General features: G+C 37.1%; 1 long non-coding RNA gene across 1 annotated transcript in view; it reads left to right on the forward strand.

Moving 5' to 3' along the window:
• Positions 1 to 15000, forward strand: part of LOC309510370 — a 153325-nt gene that overhangs the window by 17686 nt on the left and 120639 nt on the right. The window lies entirely within an intron of this gene.

Raw genomic sequence — 15000 nt, forward strand, 5'->3', positions numbered from 1 at the left:
TATATATGACATTGATCTTTTACCTTGTATAAGCTACAATGTTTTAACTTGCAAATTTAAAAAAAAAAAAAAAAAAAAAAACTTTACAGCGGAAAAAAACATGTTTACAGCCTGGATCTCTATGTGGCTTTGGTCTATACAGCTAATTTTGCCCTTCATAACAACTGTGAGGGGGGTGAATTTTTTTATAACTCATCCGTTTAGTTGATTAATATTTAAAGTTCTGCATAATTAAGGGTGTGGCCACTTGAGTGACAGATGGATTCCCGCTGATGTCATTGCTAGCTGTTTGTCTGCTGTTGTTACTACTAGCCGTCACTTCACCTCAGCAAATTTTAGCTGCTGAACTTGCCATCTCTGCAGTGTTTTGTGCTTTTTTCCGGGATTATTTCTTACAATTTAATACACCCATTACTTCGCCCACGGCTTAGGATTCCGTCGTTGTCGTCGAGTATCGTTCGAGAGAACAACCAGCGCTGTATTTCAGTTGTTTTCCTCTGTGAACATGCACTAATGGATGTCTGACAATTTCGTAGCTTTTTGGAGTTTTCAGATTTAAAAACGTCAATAAAGGCTCGTTCGTTCTGCTCTCACGGAACAGATAGATTATAATATGCTTAAGTACCGTCAGATGAAATCCTGCAGGTGTCGGTGCTTTCTCCGTCCATGCAATAAATGCACATCCATGAATGAGCGCGGATTTTCTAGCGCATTTACTTGAACTTCATAGGCAATATATCTATGGTTTAACCCATTTGAGAGGCGGCCAAAATCAGAATTTAAAATGGACTGAATAAGCTCATCTCTACGAACTTGAGCGATGCCGCGCTGACGGACCATAGACTATAAAAAGAGAGTGACTGACATGTAACGTTAAGCACATAAATAACTGTCACACACACACTCTCAGAGTAATATTAAGTTACTGCATAATACATTTTCAACTAGCAGAATAGTACAGAATCATATTAGCAAGGCTCCTCAGCTCCACTCCCGCCCCGCCTCTTTGCCTATTTTCTGTTATCCGGGAGTGACGCAAGGCCAAGATGGCGAAGGCCGGCTCCGCCTACTTTAGGCTTCAAAAATGCTCTTCAGAAACCTACGGGTGACGTCACGGACACTACGTCCATATTTTTTTTACAGTCTATGGTTATCACACGCGCAACAACTTAAAAGATTTGAACGACACGTTTAATTCATCTATCTGTAAATATCTTGATATTGATTAAACTTGCTCATTTTGTGGTCTTTTTGAAGAAACTGCTGCCCATTTATTTTGTGAACACATTTATGGTTTGATTTAAGTTATATTTAACCCTACTAATGTGACCCACCGTTATATCCTTAAAGGGATAGTTCACTTTGAAATTAAATGTTGGTATGTTTTAGCTTATCTCAAGGGCATCCAAGACGTAGGTGTCTTTTTTTCCGCAGTAGTTTCAATTTTGATATTTTTAGGTCAAACGGTTTCGCAGTAGCCAAGGCGACATCTAGTGTATATATCTATACCCGCCCGCGCTCTCAGATCACTTGGACGTGGCTGAGTTCAAGAGGTAAAAACGATATAAAAACTGTTCGTTTTCTCACACAAACCGCTCGTTTCGTGTCTTAGGCCATCAATGTGTACTTACGATGGGGAATTGTTTAATTTGGACGACGGGGAATTGTTTTAATTTGGACTCTGTGCATGCTGTTTGAGACAAGTGACCATCGACCTGCATTATATGACTGACAGACAAGAACGGTTTGACCTAAAAATATCAAAATTGAAACTACTGCGGAAAAAAAGACACCTACATCTTGGATGCCCTTGAGGTAAGCTAAAACATACCAAAATTTAATTTCAAAGTGAACTATCCCTTTAACGATATTATTTATTTTTATTACGAAATCCCAAAATTGTCATCTCTTGAATATGTTGTTAATTTCTTTATTTTATATCCAAACATTTTCATCCACAAGCAAAAGTGGCTTATTGCTTTGTTTTCCTCTTTTTCTTGTTGAATTTAACTCTCGTTTCATCCCTCAGGCCTGGGCCTATAACTAACAAAAAAATGATTTTTTTAAATGTATTATAATGAATTATTTAAGAAAATATATATTAAGATATTCAATCTTGTAGATTCTTTTTTCCTGTGTAAAAAATCTCATATTATGTATGCAAACTAGGGCTGGGAATCGATTAAAAAAAATTAACTAATTAATTGCACAATTTCTGTAATTAATTGCAATTAATTGCGCTTCCCCCAAGCTTGTAATCATCAATATTTAAACTTAGAATCACCTAATTAAACAACACAGGAAAAAAAGGGAACAGAAAATAGCCCTATATTAAAATATTAAACATCAATATATCAATATATTATTCTTTTTCAATAATCAATCAACATAATCAATTTAACAGATTATTATTATTATTATTATTTTATTAATTATTAAAACAAAATATAGTCCTACAAAGCTATTATTACCAGAGCATGTGATCAGAGCAGGTCATTTTTTTCCCATTGTTGCCCAGCATGGCTATACCAGCTCAGCAAACAGAAGTCAACAGAGAAATTTCACGTTACTTGAGTGGACTTTACTTTTCCAGTGCTTAGTACATGATTGAAGCCTTTGGGCCGTTAACGACAGAGCCGCCGACACACACACACACACACACACATACACACACACACACGGAACGGAGAGCTCGCCGCTGCTGGGCCATTAACGACAGAGCGAGCCGACACACACACACACACACACACACACACACACACACACACACACACACACACTCACGCGCGCGTGCGCGCGGAGCACAGAGCGCGACGCACATACCGAGCGGAAAAGACCCGCTCATGAAAGCTGCCCGAGAATGAAACCTGGCCGCCGAACATGGAGGGGCGGGACGGCATATTTCGGCCTTTTTAATAGCAGACGCAACAGGAAATCATTAAAACGAGGCAAAAAAAAAAAGTGCTGCGTCAGTTGCGTTATTTTTTTTTTACGCGTTAAACATTTCAAATTAATCGCAAAGATTAACGCGTTAATTCCCCCAGCCCTAATGCAAACCCATGATTGATATATATATATACCTCATAACATAGTAACTCAACAGCCCTACCTAGAACGGTTTTCCTCACTGTAAACCCGGATAAGTAGAATCTACTTTAAAAAACCAAGGTAACTCGTTGCCTTAAATTTTTTAAGTAATGAAGCATTAGTTGAATAAGACAAGTGGACTACGTTCAATGTACTTAAGCCCATAATGGAATGGAATAGAACATTTAAGTTGAATGTACTTATAACCGAGTTACAGTAACTGAAGATACTTAGTTTAAACAATCATTCCCCACCCATTTATTTAACTCAGCTTGTTAAGTAAGCATTACTCCATTACCAATTCAACTAAATTATATATTCTAACGGGCCCAACTTAACTTTTAGTTCCTGAAACTCAAAATATCTTTCAATCAATAGAGCCATGTAAAATACACACATACAACTGCAACATTACACTGATCCAATTATATTTTTATTGAACATGTCTTTTTTTTTAGCAACAAAAGAAACAATGCCATGGCCTAATAGGCTTCTAGTGTGTAGTTTCCTCACATACTGTATTTTTACAGCACTAGTACAGTAAAAAGCATTTACAGTACTCCACTGTAATTACCAAATACAGTATAACCCACATACTTTTACAATATTAAACTTGTCTACAGCAATAAATTGTATTTTACAGGGAATGCTGCTTTTATAATTACATAATTAAAATATTATACGTTAAGGTTTCATAAGAGTAGCCACACTAGGAAAAAGAAAACAACATTTGGTTAAAAGCAAAGATCAGAAAATTGCCTTCTGTGAACATGTTGGCTGAATTTTTTAAAACATAAAATGCAATTTTAACACTTTAACAACAAACAGGTATAACTAAGCGCTTAATTAAAGGGATAGTTCACCCAAAAATTTTTAATTAGCACATGATTTACTCACCCTCAAGTCATCCTAGGTCTAGATGACATTCTTCTTTCAGACGAATACAATCGGAGTTATTTAAAAAAATGTCCTGGCTCTTCCAAGCTTTATAATGGCAGTGAAGTGCTGTTTCTGTTTTGAAGTCCATAAAAGTGCAAACGAAATCCCATTCAAAGTCTGCAAGTTTTCGCAGAAGTGAGGAAACCTGTAGGCTTACAGTGGTGTTCTTTTTTTTTGCATAACTTGGCCAGTTTTCTTTGAAGTTACTTGTCCTTTCTTTGTTTTTGATCCACGTTCAGGATTGATGTCAAGAAAGCGTCTAAAAGGCAGAAAAGAAAGAGAAAAAAAACAATGAAATATTATGGACTGAGTTTATATATTTTGACAGAGAGAGACAGCACAAAAGACGTGTAAATAAAAAACAGATATCGGTTTTAACGACTAATTTGTTTGGATAAAACTAAACAACATGAAAAAAAAATGCAATGTTGGATGTTGTGATCAATAACTGATATTTCTTCTGCCCTGGTTAAAATACATCAACTCAATGTGTCTGTTTACAAGCGCACTGTCAACTAACTAAACTTTTGGAAGTGGGGTTGCCAGATTTAAAGTTTATTCTACAACTTTTGTCTACTCATCACCCAGCTCATTAACAATATCATCCCCTCATCAGGTCCCATCAGAGTATCAGTGGAAAGGCAGTCATAGAGTCTCAGTTTATATAGAGCACACATTGCCAGAATCCAGCCCAAACCTTTGTGACAGAAATAATTTAACTTAATTGCAAGCCTTGCAATGTGAATTGCATACATGACTACATGATAATGTTAAACATGACATTTACCAGACTAAAATGCATGTTTGCACCCAAAAATGAAAATTCTGTCATTATTACTCACCCTCAAGACTTTCGTTCATCTTCGGGACACAAATTAAGATATTTTTAATGAAATCTGAGAGGTTTCTGTCCCTCCATTGACATCAATGTCATTGCAACTGACTGTCAAAGCCCAGAAAGGTAGTAAAAACATCAGTAAATAGTATATAACAACGTTGGTTCAACCTTAACCCTGGAGAACCCAAGAACACTTTTCTTCTTTGGAAAATTATGAACTATGCATTAAATTACTTCTATAAGTTCACTGAACACCAAAATATCCACTTTTTAAATTTTAACCCTTTATTCCCTAATTTAGGATTAGGGCCAAATTTGACCCATGGGCTTTAGGTGTATCATTTCACAGAATAACAATAACAAACACCGTCAATGCAAACTATTTTAAATTTAGGAAAATAATCAGTCAACCACACAGCTACATTTAACAATGTTTTTTTGTTGTTTTTTTTGCTTTATTTGTTGCATGTTAGAACTGGATATCAAATGTACAAACACTTTGGCCAATGGAAACAAGAACACAAGGCCAAAATCACGACTGAAAAAAACTAACACCATGGGTCTTTGCTTATCCAAAAATCTGTTCTGCTAGAGAGAGGAACTCACACTATCATCAGCTTCAAGTTGCTCCAATACTTGTGTTACAGTGACCTTTCTCTGCTGCTTTCCCTGTCCTGAAAAGGGAGTGGCCATACTCCCTGAAAAGATATACTACTTTATTTATTTCAAGGCTTTAGCCAAACACAGGACTGTCACCATTCTCCATAAAAGTCACTCAAAGAACCAAAGGGTCATTTTTGACCCAACATGTTTTTAACCCATACACCCAGAGGGTCATTTTTGGCCCATCGTTTTTTGAACTAGCTCAGAGTTGCTAATTTATCCAAAAATAATATAAAACATACTTCTAGGCATTCTGCAAGCTAATACTAAATAGATGAACAAAAAATACACAATTTTACCATCCGCTGGTTTGCTGAGAAGACGATTTTGTTTGGCTAGGTTTCCAGCTCAACAAAACAGCATGTGGTCAGCCATCATATTACTACCACTCTGGCACTTGTGAGTTCAATATTCATCCACTAGGTGTCTCTATGCAGGGGCCAGAAGTGGCACTCTGGGCTTTTGAAGTAAAATTTGACCTTTTTTTTTTTTTTTGGGTAGCAGCAATTAACAGAGGTCAAATTTGCCCCCGTGGTTTTGTGCGCAAAATAACCCCAAAATAACAACATTGTTGAATAATCTCTTCTTTTCCATGTCATTCTCCTACACTGTTGACGTAGTGTAAACAGTGCAGCGCTTATGGATTGTACATCAGAGTGTAGGCTCACTATTGGCTAGCTCCTGGGTCATCACACACGACCAGAGTCGGCCAATAATAAGCCTACGTTCTGACGTAGAACCCAGAAGCACTGCACTGGCTTTTTTTCAAGGCTTGCACCTTGAAATCTATAACAGGGTTTGCGTTCTCGAGCCACCAGGCACTGTTTTGTGTAGATGAGTGGGCCGGAGAGCGTTAAAGGATAACTCTTGCCAAAATGTTTAAGTTTGACCGTATTTTCGTTTTCGGTCAAATTGCCTTTTGAATGGGAGTGCTTGGGGCACGACTATGATAGCATCAAAAATCGCTATTTTTAAAACACTAAGAAGGCTCGACACAACATGAAACTTTGCTCTCAGTATCACCAGGGGCTCTACACATGAACTCCAGCATGGAGAACATTGTTTGTGTACACAGAGTTTACTAAAAAGAAAGATTTTGAACAACTCACTGAAGCTGTGTCCGCCGGCATTTTGACGGTCAAAAATAGTCGATCTGATAAATTTATTCTAGAGCTGCTGTAAAGCCTAAACAATCTATGTTACTGTACTTTCCTATTATCACTGTAAAGCTGCTTTGAAACAATCTATATTGTTAAAAGCGCTATATAAATGAAGGTGACTTGACACTGTTTACACTACGTCAACAGCGTAGGAGAATGACATGAAATAGAGTAGAGATTGTTGAATAATGTCGTTATTTTGTTTTTGTGCACAAAAGGAATTCTCATCGCTTCATAATATTAAGATTGCACCACTGTAGTTACATGGATTATATAAACGATGTTTTGACTACCTTGAAAGTTGCAAAGACGTTGCTGTCTATGGGTGGTTCAGAAACCTCTCAGATTTCATCAAAAATATCTTATCTTTGTGTTCTGAAGATTAACAAAGGTCTTACAGGTTTGGAACGACATGAGGGTGAGTAATTAATGACAGAATTTTCACTAATCATTTAACTGAAAACAACTTGCACTGACATATCTTAAAATATGTGACTGCCACTGTTTTGTCTCGAGATGCACACCAGTAATGTTTTTTTTTTTTTATTAGACATTTTTATAAAAGCTGCTTAAATACCCTAATTTGATTAAGGCCTAGACCCGGCTTAAGCTAAGCCCAGTATGGAAACCATGGCCATATTGTTTATACCAGTAGTCAGCTATTTATATATTATTATATTTATAATATTTATATGAATGGCAAATATGCTAATGACTAACAGCGCTGCCAGGCCAGTGATGAAGATGCTGTGATCCTTTCACACACACCTTGACCTTCCAAACATAATGTCCACTACTGGTCGCTTAGAGATTGACCTGTAATTAAAAAAAAAAATAAAAAAAATTAATGAATAAATAAATAATATTAATAATTAAAATAACTATTGTGGGTTTCACTGTGGTTCGATGTAGTTGTCTATTCATAGTTCTATGAATAAAATTTTTCACCTAAACATTAAAATTGATTAGGGTTAGAATGTTAAAACGCACTGGCATATTATTTTGCTTGTTTTAAGCATAAACTCACTTAATTTTGACTTATTCTTTCAGAAAACAATCCAATTTTTACTTGTCTATTAAATGCTTCTTCTAAATTTTCTAAACTTCTAAAATATCTAAATTTTAGATATCTGGACTGGAAACAAGAAAAAAACACTAATTAAGAAAAACATATTTTGCAGTGGGGTGAGTAAATGATGGCTTTTCATTTTAGGTTAAAACTACCCAATGTTTACATACCAAGCAACATAAAGTGTGGACTCCACTGGCAAATGTAGATTGCAGGACATCAGCGTTGCAAATTCCTGAAACAATTTTTTAAAAGGACAGCACAACCATGATCAACAGAACCAAAACATAAAACATTACAGATTAATGAGATTTGTTGAATAATCTCTACTCATCTGCTTTAAGGATAACACCGTCTAACTTCTCTTTGAATGGTGGGAGTAGTTGTAGGACCATGGCATGGCAATCAGGAATACTAGCCTACATTTAAAAACAACATTAGGAACATGGATTTTCTTGTGCTAGCAAAATTCTGACAACGATTCAAAATCACAGAACTGACAATTTTTTTTTTTTTTTTACCACACAGATAGACTAACGTTATAACTGTGTAACACTACTTAAAATCACTTACATTAGCACTGGACCGTCATCAGCTTCAAGGTGCTGGATACTGAAGGAGAGGTTTGATCAGGTTGGTCTGAAAACACTGCTGTGGTGGACCAGTATCCTGAATTTAAACCAAAGGTCACTGAAGGTGCAGCTGAACATGTTTAAGCTCCAAAACACATACCCAACCAGTTCAGAGGCCGCAACTATTCTGAGGAATCAGTTGCCTGAACTTCGTGGCCTTTTCAACCAAGTAGAAGCACTTGTACGACTTCTTATGGTTGTTCCTGCCTCTGCTGAAGAGGAGAGGAGCTTCGGTGCTCCGAGGAGGTTGAAGACCTGGCTGAGAAGCACAATGTTGCATATTCACATTGTATCAGTCTATCACATTCACAAAGTAATACTGGATAAAGTCAGAAAGGAAAACATTTGCCAGGAGTTTATCCTGGTGAATAAGTACAGGAAGCAAGTGTTTTGTTCTTTCGTGTGAGAAGACGAGACAGGACAGTATAGAAGGGTGGATAGTTAGGATACATGGAGAGATGTGATTGAAAGGATAGATGGAGGGCAAGGAAAAATGTTCTTTATATTAAAGTTAAATGTTTGTTTTTATGTTTGTGAGATAGTGTGACAATCTTGCAGCTTGTGTCCCAAATAAGTAGTGCATCTATTGTGTTATCAATTTTCCCATCCTTTTGGATTGCAGAAGTAATGATTACAGATCGTTTTATATTTTCAGGTACAGCGGTTAGTTTTAAATTTAGTTTATTTAACAGATTTTATTCACACACAAATTGGATTCAAATAAAACATTTGGAGTTGGCTAAATTAGTAATGTAAACAGAGCACAAACAATTAGCCTAAGTATATGAACTTATTTTAACTAAGTTAACAGTGCATAATTGTTTACAGTGCAGCATGAAAGTTCTTTGATTCTTTATTTTCTCCTCATTAATTCCACACAGCTTCAATAAAGGTTCAGCACATAAGCACAAATGAGTACACTGGTGTTTTCATGGGTGTGTGGTCTAAAGCAACGCATATAATAATATAAATCAATATATAACATAACAGAAACACAATTCAATAGGCTAACTAAACAGATGCATACAATGAGATGTAGCAGAAACACTTTCATGAACAATAAGCAACATCATTTGAATACATGAACACAAATCAATCACTACTTCTATGTAAAGCTTCCTTAAACAAGGAATATCAACCAACATAATAAATTGACTTCATCAAACAGTTAACATGAGCTGAAGTACATAAATCAAGTTGGTACTATACGCACACATCAAACGTGAGGAAAGCATGCATGAGTCTGTTTGCTACACTCACTCACTCCATGCGGACTGGTGTTTTCTATCGACGCTAATACTGAACGCCCCCTGCTGGAGATTGGCGGAGCAGCGTCTTAACGTGCTTTGACAGCGCGCTCTGTTTTTAGCTCAAATTTTTGTCTTGATGTGTTCCTGGACTCAAAAAACTGTAGCATATAAATTGCAATTAATTAATTAATTAACCTTTATGTATCCAGGCAAGTCACTTAAGAACAATATCTTATTTTCGACAACAGCCTGGCAGGAGAGATCTCCTGAAATTCGAACAAACATGATGAACAATGAATTATGATATATTTTAAAATATGTGATATGTGTATTTTTAATTGAATCGACACACTACCTTTGATCATTGAAAAAAAAAGTTTAGAAATTGTTTGGTTTGATTTCTTCCTGCCGTCGACTACTCAATGAAAGAACCATATTTGTATCGAGAGCATCGGTTCCCGAGCAGACTGTGGAACATCTACGTTTACACTAGTAGTGCATTTTCGTTTTAAAACGCATACATTTATTTAGCTACGGTTAAGCCTGCCGTTAGACTATTTAGACCCGTCAGTCAAGTCCGAAGCAAGACACACGCAAGTGACATATTGCGTTATGGCAACGAAGTCTCAGACTGACAGATACATACAAATAAAGGTGAATTTAGGCTACTTTAGTTTTGAACGTACGTTATCATGTTAATTATAATCAAATTGATTTTGTTTTATTGACCACAATATTATCACTGATATTTGTTTGAGATGGGCACATTTGATTAATTTTGGGGGGAAAATTAATGCACAGCAAGCCGTGGATTTTCCCTTACATATAAGTTTATAAAGATATACATTTTCTGTCAAAACAATAGCAGTTATCTTTGCAAGTTTCATTCGAAAAAAAACATTCTAAAAAATCCCTTGGCAACCGGCCGACGCGCGTCACTACTCGTGACGTCACAGGCAGAGTCGCCCATAGAACTCTTCTCTGGTTTTCGAGCAGTTCAGTTGATTTCTGGTCTGTAGTACAAGCGATCTGACTAGTATTTCTGTTACATCTGTGGTGAAAAATTGCTCTAATTGTTTTATATCTCTCGATCTGTGTTATATCTCATGATTTTTAGTATTTCATTTCGATCTGTGCAATTTACGTTCAGTGAACTTGTGATAAGTTAGTGACAGAACATCAGAGAGACATCTGGAGCAATGGGTCAGTGCAAATCTCACAGTTACATTGTAAAGGAAGATGCTGCTGCATCTGTGTCGCCAAGGCCTGTCCCAGAGAAAGTAGAGAAGAAGAAGAAAGGGAAGTTCCTTAGATGGGTTTTGTCTCGGAAATCCAAGAACACTTCCACCGAAGCCCAACAGAGTCAGTGCAGAAATGACAGCAGCCAACAGCCTGAGAGATGCTCTGATGTGGAAGCTGAACACAACAGCGACACTGAACACAACTCAGTGTACAGCAGGCACAGCTGTGTGTCTTCTCCCACCAGTGTGCCGGATGGTGATAAAGACATTACCAGGCAAGAGCAAAGTGGCATCATCTCACACAACAGCAGTCCTTCTCTGCCTGTGCCATCTATGACTGAGGAGAACATCAACTCAGCTTCGACATCGGATGACATTTCTTGGAAGAATGAGGATGAAATTATCCATACAAGTTCAAAGGGAAAGACAGGTCAGTTTATATAACAAGCCCCAACATGACTCATAAAATGTGCAAAAAGTACCTACATTTTAACATGTTTTTCTGGACATTGTCTTTATTATCCAAATGAAAATGTGAACTGAGGATGGATTTTGGTTGTGTGAGGCACCACAATAATGTGTCCATTCTACAGCTATTTTTAATGTGAATTTTTTATGTTTTTTTGTGGTTTATACTGTAAATTTTGTATGTCCCTCTTTTTTTTAACAGGGGAAGTCTTGCAGCACTATGAAACTATGAAAATGCTGGGTAGAGGATCATATGGATGCGTCTACGACGGGATCCGTTTGTCTGATTCAAGAAAGGTAGTTTTTTTGCACTCTTGGAAGTTGGAATTTAAATTCATTAAAAGTTACATCAAGGTTAATTACTGGAATCATGTGACCTCTGCACATATAGTTAATTAATTGTAAAACATTCTTACAAAAAAATTCTTATTTTTTCTTTCCCTTGGAGAACAGGTGGCAATCAAACATGTGCTGAAGACAGAAGCCATGGAAAATGTCCGTATTGTAAGTAGGCAATTCCTCTCTTCGTTTTATTACTCTCAGAGTACACAGTCACATTAACAATAGGACATTTTAACAAAATTTTGCAGTCACAAAAGGACCATTGTCAATAGCGTATGAACTTCCGAACCAAGCAGCTTTCTGTTAGTCAGCACAGTTCATTCGCGTGACTTTACCCTCATGCAAAAATTCCCATTAAAATGACAAAATTTTGCCCTGAAAATTTTTGCCGGTCGACAGTAAAAGTGACCGAAACTTTAGTAACTATTTCCAGTATTTCAATTACTTAACTCTTCAAACCTATACTTACCCAAATGCAGGACATAATTCTGTAGTAATTCATTTAAATTAAACCATGTCCCCTAATTATCTCACTTTTGTATAACTATTATCTCTCCTGTAGGGTCTATTCGGCAAATCCCTTCCAAATGAGGTCGCTATGATGGCTCTTATGAACAAAAATCCCAGTGTTCCTCAAATAATAAAGCTGCTGGACTGGTACGAGACACCAGAGGAATATCTACTGGTCTTAGAGCGGCCCACGCCATGTGTAGATATGAGGATATTTTTACTGCAAAATGGTGGCATCCTCAAGGAATCGACGGCACGAGCTGTGATGCGTCAGGTTGTCACTGCTGCAAGAATATGCAGTGAGAGGGGCGTCTTCCACAGCGACATCAAGCTGGAAAACCTGCTCATCAACCCAAACACCTTGCAGGTCAAATTAATAGACTTCGGTTGTAGCAAACGCTTGAAGAAGTCTTCTTATTCGAAATTCAGTGGTACGTATTATTCCACAAATCTATGGTGAATAAATCGACAAAAAGCTATGGAAATACAAATTCATTGCAATGGACGAAATCTTGTTCTTTCTTCCAGGCACAAGAGATTATGCTCCCCCTGAGTGGGTCAGACATGGAAAGTATCATGGCAAGCCTGCAACAGTGTATTGTTTAGGCGTACTGATGTTCAAGATGCTGTCTGGGAAGTATCCTGGCGAGTACCGGTACCTCCCTCAGATGTTTGGTGAGCCCTCCTACACAGAAGACATTTCCAAAGGTGAGAGCATGTGGACGGGTCATACAGGAACTTTTATTACTGCTTAAAATAATGTGAGCAGTTACACAAAGTATAACACTTACAATAATAACCGGACATCTCTCCCCTCTTCACAGAATGCAGGGATCTGATCGATTCATGCATGGAAAGTAATCCAGCCAAGCGGATTAATATGGAAAAGATCCTCCTCCACGACTGGTTCCAGGTATCGATCCTCACCTAAAAATGTTTGGAAATAAGATACCGTCATGAGAGGAAGAACGAGAAACAAAAGAAACCCAGAGAGTAGGTAAAGAAAAAACCTCATGTGCCTAAAAGAAAAAAGGTAAGGAAAGGAAGTATATGTAAGCGCTTTGAGGTCTCAGAAAAAGCGCTATATAAATGTAACGAATTATTATATATATATATATATATATATATATATATATATATATATATACATATATGCAATCACAGGTCAAAGCACAGCTTACATGCACTATTGGTTGACGATGAGACGCTATAGTCGCAGGACAAAACACCGCTCTTCCGTTCCGATAACAACATTAAACAGGTTCTCCCCACTCAGTGAATCACCCACTGAGAATCCTGTTGATTGTGCCCTAGTTATTGGTGATTCTATTACACAGAACATGAATATAGAATTCATAGACAATTGGAAAAGTTTTTGGGGCAGACCTGACCTGTTGAAAAGAGATGGTATTCATCCCTCCTGGGGTGAACAAAAAACATGGCGGATCGAGTAAGCGCATTCAACCGCTCAGTGCAGTTTACCCCAGCGGAAAATATGTGTTTGTTGGAGTATAACAGTTACAAGGACATTTTACTTGAAATTTAGCGGAGAATGTAGTAACAAGAAGAAATGTTTAATTTGGAAAAAGATTGCTTCGACAGTTAAAGGGATAGTTCAGCAAAAAATGATATTAAACCCATGATTTACTCACCCTCAAGCCGTTCGAGATGCATATGTCAATCATTTTTCAGACGAACACATTTTCAGTTATTTTAGAAAATGTCTTAGATCTTTCAGTGGTTATATGTATATTTTTACGACAAAACCGCACGGATTACACCCTCAGAAGGCCTTCGTTTATCCCCCTGGAGCCGGATGGATTAGTTTTGTGAAGGATGCATGCACATTTTTGGGACTTGAAGGAGGTGGACCCCATAACTTGACATTATAACCACTGAAAGATCCAAAACATTTTCTAAAATAACTGAAAATGTGTTCGTCTGAAAAATGATTGACATATGCATCTCGAACGGCTTGAGGGTGAGTAAATCATGGGTTTAATATCATTTTTGGCCGAACTATCCCTTTAACAGCGTTAATCCGATCACTGAGCGGAGCGTTAAAGACGTACAGAAAAGATACAAAAACATGGTACAAGATACCCTGTATACCACCCATGACACAGAAGCTTTACTGAGACCCACTGTGTCACCAACAGCATTCAGAAAAGTTCCTGTTGCATAAAATCTCAACGCAGTGCAAACCTGCGCGCCATTCGGCGTCTGTCCGCGGCGCCCATCAACGGCTCAGGACCTTGTTCAAAATCCTGCTGTGCCACAGAGCGCCATTTACATTTTTGTCTCATATTTGTCTAAAATCGTCGTTAATGTATACTGACTTCACCCTGTCCTGCAATATACATTTAGTTTTACATTCATTTAAGGAAATCAGCTGTGTGGATGAAAACGGCTGATGTTATCGGATTTTCAGGTGATATTCTCAATTCATTTAGTTAACGGACGCTCTGAGGTAAAGTGTTCAGACTGCAGACTTTAGTTTGCAACGATTGTATTTAATTGTACAGTACAATCATAACATAGTACAGACATTATCTTAATTCCATAATGTCCTTAACCCTTGTGCATTGTTCAAATTCACTACCCTTTCGTTATGTTCGTGGCTGAAAACAGCCACTACTTTAAACTGCTGTAAAAATGTATCAGATAAATATTTTTTTCAATTTTTTTTGCATAAATCTATTAATCAACCTCAGTCCTGATCAAAACTACTAAATGTTTAAAACTCTTTAATTGCCAAATTCATAAATGATGTCACTGATTTTGAAAAAAAAAAACACAAA

This window comes from Leuciscus leuciscus (genome assembly GCF_965113295.1).
Source record: "Leuciscus leuciscus genome assembly, chromosome: 12".
NCBI classification, from domain to species: Eukaryota; Metazoa; Chordata; class Actinopteri; order Cypriniformes; family Leuciscidae; genus Leuciscus; species Leuciscus leuciscus.